This window comes from Eriocheir sinensis, chromosome 57, assembly GCF_024679095.1.
Source record: "Eriocheir sinensis breed Jianghai 21 chromosome 57, ASM2467909v1, whole genome shotgun sequence".
NCBI lineage: Eukaryota > Metazoa > Arthropoda > Malacostraca > Decapoda > Varunidae > Eriocheir > Eriocheir sinensis.
Window position 1 is genome coordinate 9,630,736 of NC_066565.1, and position 18,553 is coordinate 9,649,288.

The 18,553-nt window shown below is 44.4% G+C and overlaps 2 protein-coding genes across 27 annotated transcripts in view; one reads left to right on the top strand and one right to left on the bottom strand.

Moving 5' to 3' along the window:
- Positions 1-18,553, bottom strand: part of LOC126984858 (uncharacterized) — a 197,801-nt gene that overhangs the window by 37,529 nt on the left and 141,719 nt on the right. For 2 of the 19 annotated variants that reach the window (XR_007738045.1, XR_007738057.1), the window contains exons 4-5: positions 3,725-3,869; positions 848-1,113 (exon numbers count right to left, since the gene is read on the bottom strand). The exons of 15 other annotated variants lie outside the window; for them this stretch is intronic. The gene's annotated coding sequence lies outside the window, so the exon portion shown is untranslated. Of the gene's footprint in view, positions 1-847; positions 1,114-3,724; positions 3,870-10,060; positions 10,143-11,853; positions 12,057-18,553 lie in introns of those variants that run through there. 2 more of the 19 variants (XR_007738058.1, XM_050839096.1) reach the window with 2 other exon arrangements.
- Positions 1-18,553, top strand: part of LOC126984854 (uncharacterized) — a 72,592-nt gene that overhangs the window by 35,318 nt on the left and 18,721 nt on the right. The window lies entirely within an intron of this gene.

Sequence of the window (18,553 nt, forward strand, 5' to 3'; positions counted from 1 at the left end):
TGCTTGGCCCATGCTGCCCCCCAGTGCTCCACTTGAACGAACTCGCTGAAGTTAGGGTTGACTGCGGATCTGGGCAGCATGTGGGTAATCTTCTGCCACTCGGCGATGGCTTGAAAAATCAGCGTGTTTTTGTGGGACTCGAACCACGGGCTTACCATGCCCACACGCTGACCACTCGGCATCATTGCTCACCTCTCATTAGCTTTTGAGCCTGTGATGAGAGAGAACTCATTACCCTGGGTACACACGGCAAGTGCAGCACCTTGGTTACCAGTTTACCTTCCCCGGGTACCTATTTATTGACCCACCTGAAAGAGATGATGAACAGCTGTGCCCAAACTGTTCAGTCGGGAATCCAGACCCAAGCCTGGATAGTCATGGCTTAAATTCACTCTCAACACTTCACCAGGGAGGCATGCAGTGGTCAAGAACAAAATTGATAAAGAGACAATTTATGGTATTACTTAAGATGTGCATCAGAAAGAATAATATATTTGTTTTTATACAACTAGAAGAGAACCCATTAATTAACCCAACACAGGTCCCATGCAACATCCGTGTTACCCACTGTTTACCTGTCCCAAGTCTCCCCAGGTACCCGTTTACCGACCATCCTGAAAGAAAGGATGAACAGCTGGGTGGGTTGCATGCTGACTGCCTGGGCCGGGATTTGGACCAAGGCCTGCAGATTTGTAGTCAGGGATGCTAACCTCTGCTTTTCCATCAAACTGGTGTTCAGGTTATTATTAACATAATTTGTATTAGCATTTAGTGTTATTTATAATATTTCCATTGATATAAGTTATTGTTTACATAATCAGTGTTGGTTTCAAGAAATGGGCACATGAAAAGGCTGTGTAAATTTTAATGAAAAAATATATAAGTAATATCTTAGTTATTTTGATTTCCTGAATTCTATACAACATAAGATTTTAATTATATTCTACAATAAAAGCTGTGTTCATTTCTGGGGCTGTGATGCATGAACGCCTCTCCGGAGTACAAAGGGATCCCCACGGGTCTTCAATATACAGGTCTGCCTCCTGGCCACCTCTCTCCTCTCTCCCAGTGAGTCGCTCTGTGAAGGTGTCTATAGGCTGCCATCGTTGCACTCTGCAATAAAGATGGTGTTCAAACCTTGTGTCATCCACTCACCGCCATTACTAGTCCACTGCAGGACAAAGGCCTGTCCAGCATTCTCAGCCTCTACACGTCTGATGTTGATGTCTATAGTATTCCATCCTGTATGATCTTTACCTGGTCTTCTGTCTGGCCAAATTCATAATGTGCTGTGGATATAAATAATATTACTAAGTGAAAACACACACACACACACACACAAATATTGAAATCATTTACATATGTATGACTACCTGACATTAGGGGGGAACTGCCCCCATCATCCTACCCTCCAAGATTGCTATTTTATTTTTTTGTGTGTGCTAAAGTTGGTTAAGATTAATGTAATTAATGTGCTCTGCAAACCAGTTTTCTAAACTGTTTTCACAAGTCTTTTCCTAACTTTCAGTTGTCTTGGAATGGATATAAAGTTTCCAAGTAAAATTTCATCTAGAAGTATGGGAGGACGGCTGCCTGCGGCTCTGCAGACACTGAGCCCATCACATTCTCACTCTTGTTAAACACATCAAACCCTATCAGATAAACAGTAAAACCTAAAATAAAGCAATGCATGTTGATGTAGCAACTCTTACTAGTGAGGGAAGTTATCGGGAAAAAAATAAAATAAAAGGCACACTATTGTTCTTAACAGATACCATAAACTGCACTCTGCCAAGTGTTAGGTGTACACATTATATAAGAGAGAGAGAGAGAAAGCAAAAATGTTCCTTAAAGCCAAAATTCATTATGTCGCTGTCTCCTAAAAGCATGGGTTTGCTGTAGCAGATAGGAATTTGATCATAAATTCAGCCATCGTAAAGCACGGGGACACACACACACTCACACACACACACACACACATATATATACACATACACACACACACACACACATATACACACACACATACAGTTACCTATCTCAATATGCACTGCCATTTTTTTCTATTCCTATTTTGAGGGAAAAAATATATATCTTTGACACCAGGAAATCCAGCACATATTATAAGGCTTTAAGGAAACTCTATGAGGAACATAACAAGGAGAATCATGACATGGAGGGGCAGTGGCTGAGCGGTTAGCATACCAGCGCCGCATTCAGGAGGTCCCAGGTTCGCGCCCCACCCACCACCACAAGATGGGATATTTCAGTTAGCGCCGAGTGGCCACGGACTACCCCCATGCTGCCCTCAAGACCTCCTGCCAATCCAGACTCTGGAGTCTCGCTCTGAATGGGATCACAGGTGAGCTCCGGGGCACAGCAAGCAAGACAGCGCCACTATAAACAATTGCCTGCACCGTGATGGGCTGGGACCGACCATCAGGACCCATCACGAAAGCCTACCGGCATAGCTGGGTGTTATCGTGATAAGTTATCGCGATACTTTATCGCTGATAACAAAATCGGATTATCGACCATCCGCTATTTATTTAAATATATATCGATATCTTCGTTACTTTTGTAACCAAACTAGCGATAATCGCTACTTTTTTTTTTACGCCTCTCAGAAAAAAACGTCTCCCTACTGCGCATGCGTGGCCCGGTGTTGTATGAAAAAACTTCGGGGTATGAAATCTTTTCGGTGATGAGATTTCATACTTAGATCATGAAAATTAAAACACTAGGTTATTTTTTTATGCTACTCAAAAATCAATATATCAGATAAATCATTTAACTTTGCCCCCAAAATGATTATTCACTGCCTCAAATTTGATATTCCATATTCGTTTGTGACCATGCCATGATACTGAAGGCACCCGGTGTTGTGTTATTTGGTGTCCCATCATCAAAAGCTGGTGGTGTTGTGTTATTTGGTGTCCCATCGTCAAAAGCTGGCGCTTTTGTTTACAAACACTGGTCTCTCGTGAACTGCGCATGCTCAGACCATTAATTGTAGACCTGTACAGTCTCACAATGCTTTTTTAACACATTAAGAGTTGCTGGAAAGCTGAATCAAACATACAGTACCACCATCCTCACTGTTTCTAGAATGACGTACACTCTGTACATATAAATACAACTCATACAGAGTGTCGTTCTAGAAACAGCGAGGATGGTGGTAGTGGTACTATATGTCTGATTCAGCCTTCCAGCAACTCTTAATTGCAGTTTACAAGCTTTGTGAGACTATACAGGTCTACGCTTGCTGGTCTGAGCATGCACCGTTCACGAGAGACCAGTGTTTGTAAACAATTTTTGACGGTGGAAACGCCAAATAACACAACACTAGTTCGGGCATTTCTAGTATTACCGTCCATATGTACGTGTCAACGTGTGGTTTTAAGGTTTTGTAAGTTTCCTAAAATACAGATAATGAAAATTTGAATTCATCAATGTTGTTCTATCTGAAATATCAATATAGTATCGTTTTCGCCTATCGGACTTATCGCTAGCTAGTACAGGAATTGTGGATTTATATCGGGTATCAGTTATCACCTATATTTGTGTCTCTAGTTAACGAATATCGGTTATCGCCGTTGACGTTTTTCATTATCAGTTATCGGGAATAAGGTTTTCTGTTATCGTGCCCAGCTATGCCTACCGGTACCATAGACTAGAAAATAATAATAAAGAAATAAATCGGTCAACACACACACACACTCACCTCAGCAAGTTCCCCTTGCAGCTGGGTTGGGGGAGGCGTGGGTGTGTTCCCAGCACCAGCGGCCGCCCGGTAGGCTGAGGGGAGCTGCATCATCATGAGGGATGGCTGCTGCCTGAGACCTTCATGGGACAGCTGGGAACAAAACCTGCCAAGAGAAGATCAGTTAGCAGACAGCCACCATTCATCTGCCTGTTAGTAATGTGGGTAACACACACACACACACACACACACACACACACACACACACACACACACACACACGAGGGGGAAAAAAGGGAGAAGGGAAGAAAGGTTTAACCTATTAAATCTCAAGGGTCTTTTCTTTTAGTATTTTTTGGTAGTTTTTATTAAATTACATTCATCTGGTTAAAGAAAGATGCAACATAATGGTCTTAGCTTTTATTTTCCTTTAATAAGCTTGAAATCAGCTGTCCTCAAAAGAGGACACTGGGACAATATCATATCAACTGGGAAAATAAGGAAAGAAAACTATTACTATGTAATATTCTTTTTCATATATATGGAGCATGAAAAATACTCTATTATTCTTTTTGACAACACGCAGTTTACTATTATAATGAAAACTAAAAGTAAAAATGTACCTGTTATAGTAACAGTTCTGCCATGTGTATATCAATAGTAAAATCCAATACAAAACAAAAATACTTGTGCAGTGCTGCAACGCCTTCCTTTGGCACCGTCTTTTCCTTCTCCCGCTTTGCAATGACATGGGCCTTTCCATCATAGCGAGCATCAACCATTGTTGTGGACGGGCCAGGGGCACAGCTTTTCCTTCCCAGTCTTCCATTTGCATCACCCAGCTTCAAGTGTGGAACACAAATCTCTTCTGAAGGTTATCAAATCAAGCTGATCCTTTCCTTCATGCAGGAATTTATGAATTTTCACCTACAGAAATGCTTTCTTCAAATATACCAAATTGCTGAAATGATCACAGACTTTCCTTTTTTTTCTGGTGGGTTTATCTTTCTATACAGCACATTCCTCAGTGACATCTTTGTCCACATGAACCTCTAGTGTACCTGGTACATCTTGAACAGATATTTCACCAATTACATCACCACTGACATCCTCTTCATCAGTCAGTTCATCTGCATCTGGTGGTCCAATAATCACATCGCCCTTTTCAAACTCTCCCTCGGCGCCCTTTTCACACAACAAGGCATGTGCTTCATCTATTGTCAGTGCAGAATAGGTAGCTTTCACCATCTGCAATACAGCAGCTCAATGCAGCACTCAAGTGAGCAATACCTAAGTCAACAAGTATACGATATAAAAGAGTAAACACACACACACACATACACGGCCCGGTAGCTCAGGGGTAGAGCGTCTGGCTCACAACCAGAAGGATCAGGGTTCAATTCCCCGGCCGGGTGAAGGTAAGTTGGATTTGTCTTCTTTCACGTGTAGCCCCTGTTCACCTAGCAGTGAGCAGGTACGCGACGTCAGGCAAGGAGTTGTGACCTCGTTGTCGCGGTGTGTTGTGGGTGAGTGGTCTCAGTCCTACCCAAAGATCGGTACTACGAGCTCTGTGCTCTTCCGTAGGGGAACGGCTGGCTGTCTCGAGAGAGACCCGCAGCAGACCAAGAGGTGAATTACACACACACACACACACATATTTTTTATATATCATATCATGTGCCTTATTACCAACATCTGCGGCTGATTAGACAAGCATCCTGCGGTGGTCTGCGTAGGAACTGGGATTCAGTCCGCTCTACAGCATGCACCATCCTGAACGTGTTGTGACACGCGCTGCCACGATATCGTCCCAGTGTCCTCTTTTGAGGACAGACATTTTGTAATATCAATAATTATTTTTCTACTTAAGATAATTTATTGGGGTATTATGAGAATAATATTGCATCTTCTTGAGAATAAAACACAGCAAAATAATAGTTCATCTCAGGAATGAGAAAGTCAGCACAGCCTAGTCAATGCAGTGCATTTTGAGGCAGAAATGTTCACCAGTTTCAGAGTCAAACTACAGTCAGATAAAGATGTCATTAAACCTTAAGCTTTTCTTTATGTACGTCAGGAAGGAATCATTATTCTGTGCTGTAACTTATATATGTTTTCATAACATGGGAAAATTATGTGTTATCAGGTGTCCTCAAATGAGGACATTGGGATAAAATGGGTTAAGGATTGCATACACAAACATAGATGGTCTTGTATAAAAATAAAAAACTAATGATTATTGAAGGGAGAGTGATCCAGATATGATATGTAGAGTTGAAACAAACCTTGCAAAATAACTGGAACTTGTGCTGGAGGGAAAGAGCAAGTACAACATTGGGAGAAAAGATAGGAAAGAAGGAAAGGGAGGAGGAGTGATGACAATGACAAAACAAAACTTGAAAGCGACTGAAGTGAGACATGGAAATGGTACGTGCGGAGGTGATGGCTGTGCAGGTAGTGGTACAGGGTGGAGAGAAGAATAACATAATAACAGCCTATGTCCCCCTAAAGCCAAAAGTTGGAATGAAGTAAGATACAACACTATGCTGGAAGAAACAGTACGGGCACTGACAGACCAAATAAAGAATAGTAGAAAGCTAATATTTATATATTTATTATAATAATAAATGAAGTTATGGATGAGAATGGAAAGATGCTGAAAGACGGGGAAGCTGAGAAAGAGAGATGGAGAGAATATTTCAAAAACTTAATGAATTTTGAGGATGGACGTCCAGCAGCTGTAACAGCAGCTGTTTAGAGTAGAGGTAGAGGAGGAGTATATAAAGAAAGAAGTATAACATATGAAGAAGTAAATCAGGCAATAAAATGATTAAAAATCGAAAAGGCAGCATGAATTGATGGAATCACAGCAGAAATGTTGAAGTGTGGAGGAGATGAAGTTGAAATGAATGGTCAAGATATTTGAAGTAGCATGGGAGGGGAGGGGGGTGCCAGCAGACTGGATGAAAGCCATCATAGTCCCAGTTTACAAGGGGAAGGGCAGGAGAGGGGAATGTGGGAGCTATAGAGGTGTAAGTCTCCTGAGTATACCCGGAAAGGTATATGGAAAAGTCATAATAGAGAGGGTGCAAGGACTTGCAGAAGAGAAAATCAGTGAAGAGCAAGGAGGCTTCAGGAAGGGAAGGGGATGTGTGGATCAGATATTTGCCTTCAGGATGGTAGTAGAAAAAATAATAGCAAAAGGAAAGAAACTATACGCTGCCTTCATGGATTTGGAAAAAGCTTATGACAGAGTCGATTGGATTGCATTGTTTTAAAGATTTATGGTGTGGGAGGAAAACTGCTTAGTGCAATAAAGTCTTTCTATGAGGATGCATCTGCATGTGTCAAAATTACTGGAGAAACAAGTGAACATTTTGAGATAAAAGTGGGCTTAAGACAAGGGTGCGTCATGTCACCATGGTTATTCAATATTTATATGGACGGTGTTATTAGAGAAATGAAGGGCAAAGTTGGAGAATTTGGAGTATGACTGTTCGATGGGGGAAGGAAGTGGGTACTGAATTCGATACTGTTTGCTGATGACACGGTGCTCATTGCAGAAAATGAAAGTGACCTACAAAATTTGGTCAGTGTTTTTGATAGTGTCTGTAATAGGAGAAAGCTGAAAGTAAATGTCAACAAAAGTAAAGTGATGGTTTGTGAGCGAAGCAGAAGTGAGGTTGTAGATTTTGTATGCCCATAGAGAGTGGGAATTGAATGTGAATAAGAATGCAAAATAATTTTAAATGGTGAAGAAATGGAGGAGGTCAATGAGTTTAAGTACCTTGGATCAGTTATGCGTAAGCATGGTGGTATGGAGGGAGAGATAAGAGAAAGGGCATTGCAAGGAAGAAGGGTGGTAGGGTCTTTGGGACGAATCATGAATGGCAGAAGTGTGAGCATGGAGGTAAAGAGGGATATGAGAAATACAATAATAGTACCAACCCTCACATATGCAAGTGAAACATGGGCCTGGAATGAAAGTCAGAGGTCTAGAGTGCAGGCAGTGGAAATGAGTTATTTGAGGAGTGCTTGTGGTGTGAGTAGAATGGATGGAATGAGTAATGAAAGTGTGTACGAGCATTTTGGAATGTATCACAGGGGTGAAGGGAAGAAGTGTGGAGTGGTGGAAGAAGTGAAGCGACAGACCTTAAAGTGGTTTGGCCACATGGAGTGAATGGAGGAGAGTAAGATGACCAGAAGGGTGTATGTGAGTGAGATAGAGGGAGGGAATGCTAGAGGACGACCTCCAGTGAAATGGAGGGATAGGGTGCAAGAGTACGTTAGGGAGAGGGGTGAAAGATCTTTGAGAAACTTTGAGCAGGCAAGGAAGGAGTGTCTGGATAGAGAAAGTTGGAAGCTCTTCTGCCGTGGCCATCCCCTGGTGGGAGCTCCTAGGAGCAGGCGTCGATGAAATGAATGAATGAATGAATAATATTAGCGGGAGATTTCAATTGCAAAGAGGTGAATTGGGAAGACTATGCAAAGGAGGGTGAAGAAAATACCTGGGGAAGTAAACTATTGAAGCTGGCAACAGATAACCTGTTGACGCAGTGGGTCAAAGGAAAAACAAGGCTGAGAGGGGATGACCAACCATCAAGACTAGACCTAATTTTCACAAAAAATGTTGAGCTAGATGAAGAAGTCAGTCATGAGTGCCCCTTGGGAAAGAGCGACCATGAGCTATTAGAGATGAAAACTTTGGAAGGATGTGAACACCGAGATGAGGCATATAAGGAAAAAAGGAAAAACTACGCAAAGGCAGATTACGTTGGACTCAAGACTTTCTTCCCTGGGGTAGACTAGAGTGATATGAAGAGGAGTACTAACATTCAAAAGAAATATGACCTTTTTATGAATATCTACAACAAAGGAGTAGAGATAGATGTTCCATACTATACAGTAAAAGCTAAAGGAGAGAAAACATGGTTTGGGAGGAGGTGTGAAACAGAAAAACAAAACAGAAGTAAGGCATGGAGGAATTTAAAGAAAAGACCAAATAAGGATAACAGAGACATATATAAAAAAGAAAGAAATGAATATGTGAAAATAAGGAGAAGAGGAAGCTAATTTTGAAAAAAGAATACAGTACCCTATCAAATTTCCGCTTGCTTCGTTCCGAAGGTATGGCGCTAAACTCGAGGTATTGAAATACATGAAAAAGCGCTTATTGGCTCTGGCCCATGGAAAAAAAATACTTTTTTTTTACTTGACTCCCTTGTTATCACAATCCAGCTTTCCAGACAGACAACAGATCAAAAATAGACAAACTATGTAGAGGAAGCATTAGTTTGAGAAGGCTATAAGAAAATCCAGCTTTCCAGACAGACAACAGATCAAAAATAGACAAACTATGTAGAGGAAGCATTACTTTGAGAAGGCTATAAGAAAATCCAGCTTTCCAGACAGACAACAGATCAAAAATAGACAAACTATGTAGACATCTTTTCCCAAAATCAAGACACCTCTCCACCACAAATTGACCTCTCTCTTGGCCACTCTTTACTTTCGTCTATTATGGCAGCGGTGAGTAGGGCCTTTTTTTCTATGCACTTTTTGTTGCCCTTGAGCCGTCTCCTTTGTTGTAAAAATAAATAAATAAATAAAAGCTACAGAAATCCAGAGAGCCAGACACAGAGAAAATGAGACAGCAAAAGGAAGAAGAAGAAATGAAAAGGGAAAACTAAGACAAGGAGAGGAAGAGAGAAATGAAAAAGGAAAAGAATGAAAGGAAAACGGTGAAAAAATAAGACATAAGAACAGAAAGAGAACAAAAAATGAGAACGGAGGAAAATGAAACAGGGATAAGTAGAGAAAGAGAAGGAAAGCAATACTACCAAAGAGACAGACACAGAGAAAATGAGAAGTAGATAAAACAACCATTAGCACTAAAAGCTACAGAAATCCAGAGAGAGACAGAGACAGACAAAGACAGACACAGAGACACAAACAGAGACAGACAAAGACATAGACACAGAGACACAAACAGAGACAGACAAAGACATAGACAGACACAGAGAAAATAAAAACAGAAATAAACAACCATCACAAAAAGCTACAGAAATCCAGAGAGAGACAGAGACAGACAAAGACACAGAGAGACAGACAGACAGACAGACAGAGAAAATGAGAAGCAAATAAAACATCCAGAGAGACGGAGACACACAGGGAGAGAAAATGAGAGAAAAACAGAGACAGACAAAGACACAGAGAGACCCAGACAGAGAGAGAAAATGAGAAGCAAATAAAACAACCAGAGACACAGACATAGACAGACCCATCAATTAAAAGCCACAACCAGAGATAGAGACAGAGAGACATGCGAACAAAGAAAAAACAGGGTCGCCAACTCACCAATCAGCTACAGGGACGAGGAGTTCAGGAGACCGTACTCAAGCCTCATAATGATGTCACCGTCCGGGTCCTGCTTGTCCTTCTGCAAACACCACCAACAGCGAGGTAAAAAAAGTCCCCGAGTCAAATCCTGCCACACCACACCACACCATACCCAGCCACACCACACCATACCCAGCCACACCACACACCACACCATACCCAGCCACACCACACACCACACCAAACCCAGCTGCACCACACACCACACCCAGCCGCACGACACACCACACCACACCATACCCAGCCACACCACACACCACACCAAACCCAGCTGCACCACACACCACACCCAGCCGCACGACACACCACACCACACCATACCCAGCCGCACCACACACCACACCACACCATACCCAGCCGCACCACACACCACACCACACCAAACCCAGCCGCACCACACACCACACCACACCACACCACACCATACCCAGCCACACCACACACCACACCACACCATACCCAGCCGCACCACACACCACACCACACCACACCACACCATACCCAGCCCCACCACACCACACCACACCCAGCCGCACCACACACCACACCACACCACACCATACCCAGCCCCACCACACCACACCACACCCAGCCACACCACACACCACACCCAGCCTCACCACACACCACACCACACCATACCACACCCAGCCCCACCACACACCATACCATACCCAGCCGCACCACACACCACACCATACCCAGCCACACCACAAACCACACCCAGTCACACCACACACCATACACCATACCCAGCCACACCACACCACACCCAGCCACACCACATTACTCTCCCTTTTCCTTCCTTGGGATTTCCTTCCCTTGCTCTGCCTTCCCTTTCCTTCCCTTCCCGTTCTTGGGCTAGCCTTCCCTTCCCTTCCCCTTCCTCTCCCTCCCATCCCCTTCCCTACCTTGGTCACTATAACTACTGTAGACTGACACACTTCAGAAGTGGATCTTCATGTGCTTGGCAATGTCTCTCTTTGTCTTAAAGAGCTTTCCACAAACATCACACTTGAACTCTCTAAGGCCATAGTGCCTGAAGACATGTCGATTGAGTGCCTGCTTCACACTGAACCTCTTCCCGCACTCTTCACACTCATGACTTTTTACACCAGTGTGTGTAAGGGTGTGTGTATCAAGGTGACTCTTCCGGATGAATTTTTTCCCACATTCCTTACATTCATAGTTCTTCACACCAGTGTGTAAGGGTGTGTGTATCAAGGTGACTCTTCAGGATGAATTTTTTCCCACATTCCTTACATTCATAGTTCTTCACACCAGTGTGTGTAAGGGTGTCTATCAAGGGTACTCTTCTGGATGAATTTTTTCCCACATTCCTTACATTCATAGTTCTTCACACCAGTGTGTGTAAGGGTGTGTGTATCAAGGTTACCCTTCCGGTTGAATTTTTTCCCACATTCCTTACATTCATAGTTCTTCACACCAGTGTGTGTAAGGGTGTGTGTATCAAGGCTACCCTTCCGGTTGAATTTTTTCCCACATTCCTTACATTCATAGTTCTTCACACCAGTGTGTGAAAGGGTGTGTGTATCAAGGTGACTCTTCTGGATGAATTGTTTCCCACATTCCTTACATTCATAGTTCTTCACACCAGTGTGTGTAAGGGTGTGATATCTGAGGCCTTGCCTTGTGGTTAATTCTTTTCCACACTCCAGACACACAAACTTCCTCTCTCCTTTGTTGCTGTAGTTGCCAGCAGCCAGTTGCTTCATCTGGTGACCACTGACCCTCCTGCCCCCTGCAGCAGTCTGCTCCTGCTTGTCCTGGCCACTCATGCTGCTGTCCAGCCCTGCAGGTGAGGCGGCCCCAACCTTTGCGGAAGCTGAGTGTGTTGTTGTTGTCCTCGTTCTTTCCTTGTTCTCTTTTCCTCCACACACCGGCAGCCTAGGGTCCATGGTCGTGGTCGAGGGTGGACGTGCCCGTGAGAGCTCTGTAAAAGTGAAGGAATTCTCCAATAGTAATATTGCCAGAAGAATGAATCGTTCGAAGAATAATCCGTCTAGTAAGCAGGCGGCCACAAAACCAAGGATACTGTTGGATCTGTCAAAACAATCCTTGCGGCTGGGGGCAGGGATGATCAGCTGACAGGGGCAGACGATAGAGACGCAGATAAACAAACAGACACATGCCCAGTCTGTAAGGTTAAGGTTGGTGAGGAAGACAAGGCTCTAGGCTGTGAACTATGTGAAATGTGGCACCACATAAAGTGTGAGGAGGTCACTGAGGCAGTGTATAATTTCCTGAGCAGCAATCAAGTAAGTAAGATTCACTGGTATTGTACCAAATGCGATATTGTTGCGGGGAAATTGTTCAAACAAGTAACCAACACATCCAAGAGACAGGATAAAGTAGAAAGACGTATGGATGCCCTGGAAACTAAAACCACTGAGGCCTTAGAGGAGATCAAGAGTGATGTCAAGAATCTGAAGGAGGAAATTAGAGATGATATCAGGTCTCAAGTGAACAGTGAGTTCAAATCTAGGATTGATGAAGTCAAGCAGAAAGTTGGGGAGGAAGTCAAGAGTGTGATTAATGAAGCAGTGGAAAGCAAAACAGTTGATATAACAGTTGACACGAGGAACAAAGCAAGGCGGATCCAGAAAATCAATTTTGGGGAGCCCGCTGGTAAAATTTCATAAGTTAGCGACAGCCTCAAACAGTGAAGACCAATGGATAGTGATGGCGGTTCTTTGCTTAAAATCCGCAGCTCCGAGCAATCAACGTATATGTGACAAATGAATTTTTCTTGTATCTATATATGAAGTGCAATCAATATTAAGCTGGCAAGCAATAACAAGAAACAATTCAAATTGCACATCCGACCCGTAAAAAGGCAGATCTGAACAGGTAGAAATCATCACCATACGATCACCAAGAAAACTAAATGTTTATTTCGCTATGTAAGCAGCAAGGGTGATCATAATACAGGTCATATATAAATTACAAACCTGACCTTTACAAAAAAGAGCTAATATGTGAAATTAGACGCAGCTGAAGATAAAAAGGAATTCTTATAGGGCTTCTTTTACATGGGATTGAGGTAACACATTTGCAAAGATTGGCTGATCTAAAGAAATATATTTACAAATTCCCAAGTATTCAACAAGTGACTCACAAGCAAAAGAGTAGTCGGTTTTTTTCGCCGAATTTGCTGATCAATCTCTCGACTGAAATGGGGATATCATGGTGGACACAGAGGAGGGAAGCCTGTTCAGGCGCTCTTGGCCGACAGTACTCCTCAGATAGGTTTTCAGCCTTTTCAATGCTGAGAAAGACCTCTCGGCCTCCGCGTTGGAGACTGGAAGCGTCAACAGAGTTTTCAAGAGAATGGCGAGATTGGGGAACATGCTGATGCTGGCGTGTGCCTGGGCTTCTTTGATAGTTTGGAAGACCGGAACAGATAATGCCCAGCGCTCCGCTTCCACCTTCACGAGTGTCAGGGATTCAATGTCGAGCTCGTAGAGCTTTGCCACTTGAAGCACAACCGCATGCAACATCCGTTTCAGGGCCTTTGAGGAGTTGCTTGAGCTGAAGTGCGACAGGAACTGTGTCGTCACCGAACTTGGCTGAGGCCAAGACGTGGTCCACGAACGGAACGCATACACCGCCGGTGGTAGTACTCCTCAGCATTCTCGCACGGAACATTTGATCACTGGGTTTGTCGTCCACAGAGTCGTGGCACAGGGATGGTGATCATGGTTTCATGCAATGACCCCACCTCGACCAAAAGCTCTTCCGCTTTCATGTACACGTCGTGAAAATGATTCTCCGCATCTGCTCTGAACTTGGCAAAAATGGTCTCGATGCCACGGCATCGGCTGACACCAGGTCGCCATCTTTTCTCTGAAGTTTGGCTCGGCTCGAGAGTATGTGCCAATATACACTCCACTACAACCAGTCCAACGAGAAAGCAGGAAACACGTATGGCGATGAGAAGGAGCCCAGCGGTGGCGTCAAGTTCCTCCTCGAGAAAAACAGCGATGACAGGCAGAAATTCAACGAAAACCATCATTCTGTCATGCCTCTCAATCCACCTGGTGGGGCACAGGGGAACAAGCTTTTCGCGCTTGGCCGAGGTAACCTTGACAACCTCTGTGAAGCGGAGAGAGCGCATATTTGAAGGATGAACGAAGTTGTACACCTGGGTCAGTGTTGTACACCTGGGTCAGTGTTGTACACCTGGGTCAGGTTGTACACCTGGGTCAGTGTTGTACACCTGGGTCAGTGTTGTACACCTGGGTCAGTGTTGTACACCTGGGTCAGGTTGTACACCTGGGTCAGTGTTGTACACCTGGGTCAGTGTTGTACACCTGGGTCAGGTTGTACACCTGGGTCAGTGTTGTACACCTGGGTCAGTGTTGTACACCTGGGTCAGTGTAGTACACCTGGGTCAGTGTTGTACACCTGGGTCAGTGTTGTACACCTGGGTCAGGTTGTACACCTGGGTCAGTGTTGTACACCTGGGTCAGTGTTGTACACCTGGGTCAGGTTGTACACCTGGGTCAGTGTTGTACACCTGGGTCAGTGTTGTACACCTGGGTCAGTGTAGTACACCTGGGTCAGTGTTGTACACCTGGGTCAGTGTTGTACACCTGGGTCAGTGTTGTACACCTGGGTCAGTGTTGTACACCTGGGTCAGTGTAGTACACCTGGGTCAGTGTTGTACACCTGGGTCAGTGTTGTACACCTGGGTCAGGTTGTACACCTGGGTCAGTGTTGTACACCTGGGTCAGGTTGTACACCTGGGTCAGTGTTGTACACCTGGGTCAGGTTGTACACCTGGATCAGGTTGTACACCTGGGTCAGTGTTGTACACCTGGGTCAGTGTTGTACACCTGGGTCAGGTTGTACACCTGGGTCAGGTTGTACACCTGGGTCAGTGTTGTACACCTGGGTCAGTGTTGTACACCTGGGTCAGTGTTGTACACCTGGGTCAGGTTGTACACCTGGGTCAGTGTTGTACACCTGGGTCAGTGTTGTACACCTGGGTCAGTGTTGTACACCTGGGTCAGGTTGTACACCTGGGTCAGTGTTTGAAGAGCGATCTTCACTTCCTTGACGTCACACGCCTTCGTCAGTACAAGATTCTGCCGGTGGCTAAAGCAGTGGATTGGCTTGGCCAGGGTGTACTTCTTCATGAGTACTGCGGCACACCCTTTGAATGTTCCCACCATGGCACTTACTCCATCGAAACCAAGTCCCCTGCACTTGGCCATGTTCAATCCGAGGTCTTCAACGGTGCACAAAAGGAGCCAGGCTAAACCTTTACCAGTGAGGTCATGAGCACGCACAAAGGCAAGGAAGTCTTCCCTTATTTCCTCTTCCAAGTGCCGAATGATGATAGTGGCCTGCACTAAAATTCACTTTCTGCTTGCATGTGAGGAATGAGGTCACAAAGATTTTTTCCTAGGCCTTTAAATGTTGCTCTATAATATTCAATATACGATTCCATAACTTAAATACTGAAAATAAATAAAGAAAATCCTGAGTTCTCCAGAAATGCAACAGAAAGGTACCAGTTTTCGTTTTGACTCTCTCCGAAAGTAGACATTTTAGCAGATGGAGGGGGGGGGGGTCGTCCGGCCCACCCGGCCCCTCCCCCCCCTGGGTACGGCGTACTACGGCCCTGTACGAGTATATAGATTGTTAGATGAGTGCGGGGCCATAAAAGCACATTGCCCATTGTGCCCTGGCCCTGCAGGAGTGAAAAATTACATCAGACACCGAAAAAATTTAAATCTTGCCTGAGCATCCCGTCCACCTCCGCATAGTAAAGCCCAAGGAACCATGAGGAGGAATTTTTTAAAGTTTGGGGGACAGCGTCCAGAGCTATCTAGCGGCGGCCAGCTTCGCTCCCCAGCTCTTTAGCTTTGTAAGGGTATCTTAGATATATTACATGTTTGCTCAATTCATGGGTATTTCAAATATTTTAGTTATCCTAATACTTTTTGGGGGGGCCGGGCCATCTGGCTCCCCACCCCCGTATCCTTGCATTCATATGGCTACAGCCGACGACACATTCTGTATTATACAGTAGAGACCCATTTAGCGCGAGAATTAGGTGTATGAACGCGGTCGCGCTAACTGAATTCGCGCTAATTGAATAAAGTAACCAATATGAAAAAGTTATTTGGTGCAGACGTGGGTCTGACTTTTGGGTTTGATAATTACTCAAAATACGCAGTCATCAGTTATCGAGACAAACTGGTAAAGAGAGGACTGTGTTAGACTGCAGGAAGATCTCTACAGGATGCAACATTGGTCGGGAAGTGGTTGTTGAGTTCCACCCTGAAAAGTGCAGTGCTATGAGGCTAGGAACATCAAATGAAGAAAAGGTCACATGCAACATGAGGGAGGAGCTAAGGGACATCACAGTGGAAGAGGACCTGGGAGTTTGGACTGATTGAGCTGAAGTTTAAAGAACACCGTGCAAGGAAAATCAATAAGGATAACGGATTGGTCGGACTGATCCGACGTACATTTGTGACACTGGATGAGTCAGAACTCAAGTTATTGTTTATTGCCTTAGTTCGACCACACCTAGAGTATGCAAACCAAGCCTGGTCCCCGAGCAAGAAGATGGACATTGAGGCAGTGGAGGCAGTTCAAAGAAGAGCCACCAAATTGGTACCAACCTTGAAGAACTTGTCATATCCAGAACCACTACAGAAATTAGGCCTCCCAACCCTGTCATACAGACGATCAAGAGGTGATATGATAGAATTGTTCAAGATCATGAATGGAGTGTACGACAGTGACATATGCAGCGGCCTCTTCATGGATCAAAATTATCAAGCTACACGGGACATAGTAAGAAGATATATAAACAACGTGCCAGGTTAGATATAAGAAAATATTCATTCTGTAATAGAGTGGTGGATATCTGGAACGGCCTCCCTGAAGCAGTAGTGAGTGCACCATCAGTTAAAACCTTTGAAAATAGGTTGGATAAGGCATGGAGATCACAGAGACAAAAACTTGAGCACATGGTAGCCATTGATATTGGGCACGGGTCCAGACAACTCGACCACGGAGACCACCCGAACGGAGACACAGAGACCGGAGACACAGGCTTTGTTAGACTATTACGGAATTCTCGTGTGAGTTTCTGTGACCGTCGGGTTCTTGTTGTTGGTGATAGTCAGGTTCGTTATGTTGACAGGTATTTTGCTCCAAGGATAAGAACAGGACGAGGGTGTGTTTCCCAGGGGCAGGGGTGGGCCATATATCAGACAGGATTGAGGCGTGTATGGCAAGCGAGGGATCGAACCCCATTGTCTTTCTCAGCTGTGGCAGAAACGGTTTCTCGTGTGCCAAGCGAGGACCTTCTCAGGTGTTTTAGAGAATTGTTAGGCAGGATACGTGACGCTGGTGGGTCGCCAGTAGTGTGTGGCGTCCTGCCATGGCGATGGATGGCTGTCCAGGGCAATAGCAGTGAACAGCAGACTTGCTGAGCACTGCGAGCGCAATGGGTGGCTGTTCGTCGACAATTGGGACCTCTTCTTTGGCAACGACGCCCTCTACGCCCGTGACAGGATACACTTGACGTTCAAGGGTGTTGAGGCTCTCTCAGACTCCCTTGAGCGAGCACTTGGAACCCTGAGGGATTTTTTAGTATAGGCGAGGGGGGAAGGAGTAATGGGAGCAATGGGAGGAGTAATGGAAGAGGACATCTAGCTCATAATATAACCAGGCAGCTTAGAAGTAATTATAGGGGAGTAACAGAGGGCGGGCTAAGAATCTTCTATACTAACAGCAGGAGCCTCAGAAACAAGATAGACTTACTAAGGGGTGAAGCTTGTTCAGAAAATTTTGACATAATAGCGATCACTGAGACATGGATAGACACTGCCAATAGAAATTTTAGATCAGAATTTGAAATAACAGGTTATCAGATGTTTCACAAAGACAGAAGGGCAGAAAGGGGCTGAGTTGCGCTATATGATAAAGACACAATTAAAAGTTTAGTTGACAATTCAGTCAAAGCTCACATGGATTCTGAATCAGTTTGTGTGGACGTTTACAAAGGAAAGAAAACTAACTCTAGGAGTTATGTACAGGCCACTCAGCCTTAACAGGCAGGACACGAGTATATTTCTACAGGAGATTGGCAGGGCGAGTAGGAGTAGAAATGTCTGCGTAATGGGGGACTTTATTTATAGGAATATAGACGGGGAAGACCTAGTGGGTGACCTGGAAGCCGAGGACTTTCTTGAAGTTATACAAGATAATTTCCTTAACCCGTAAGCTGCGGGACTGAGATTCTGAGTGCGTCGCCTAGTGCGGCTATATCAGCGAGAGATTGACCTTCAATAAATGATATCTAAGTTACATAAACGTGTCATAAATATTACAATAGCTCGAAATGTGTTGTATCCTGCATATTTCTTAGATTTTTCTATCACAAAAATGTTTTTCTGGCAGTAT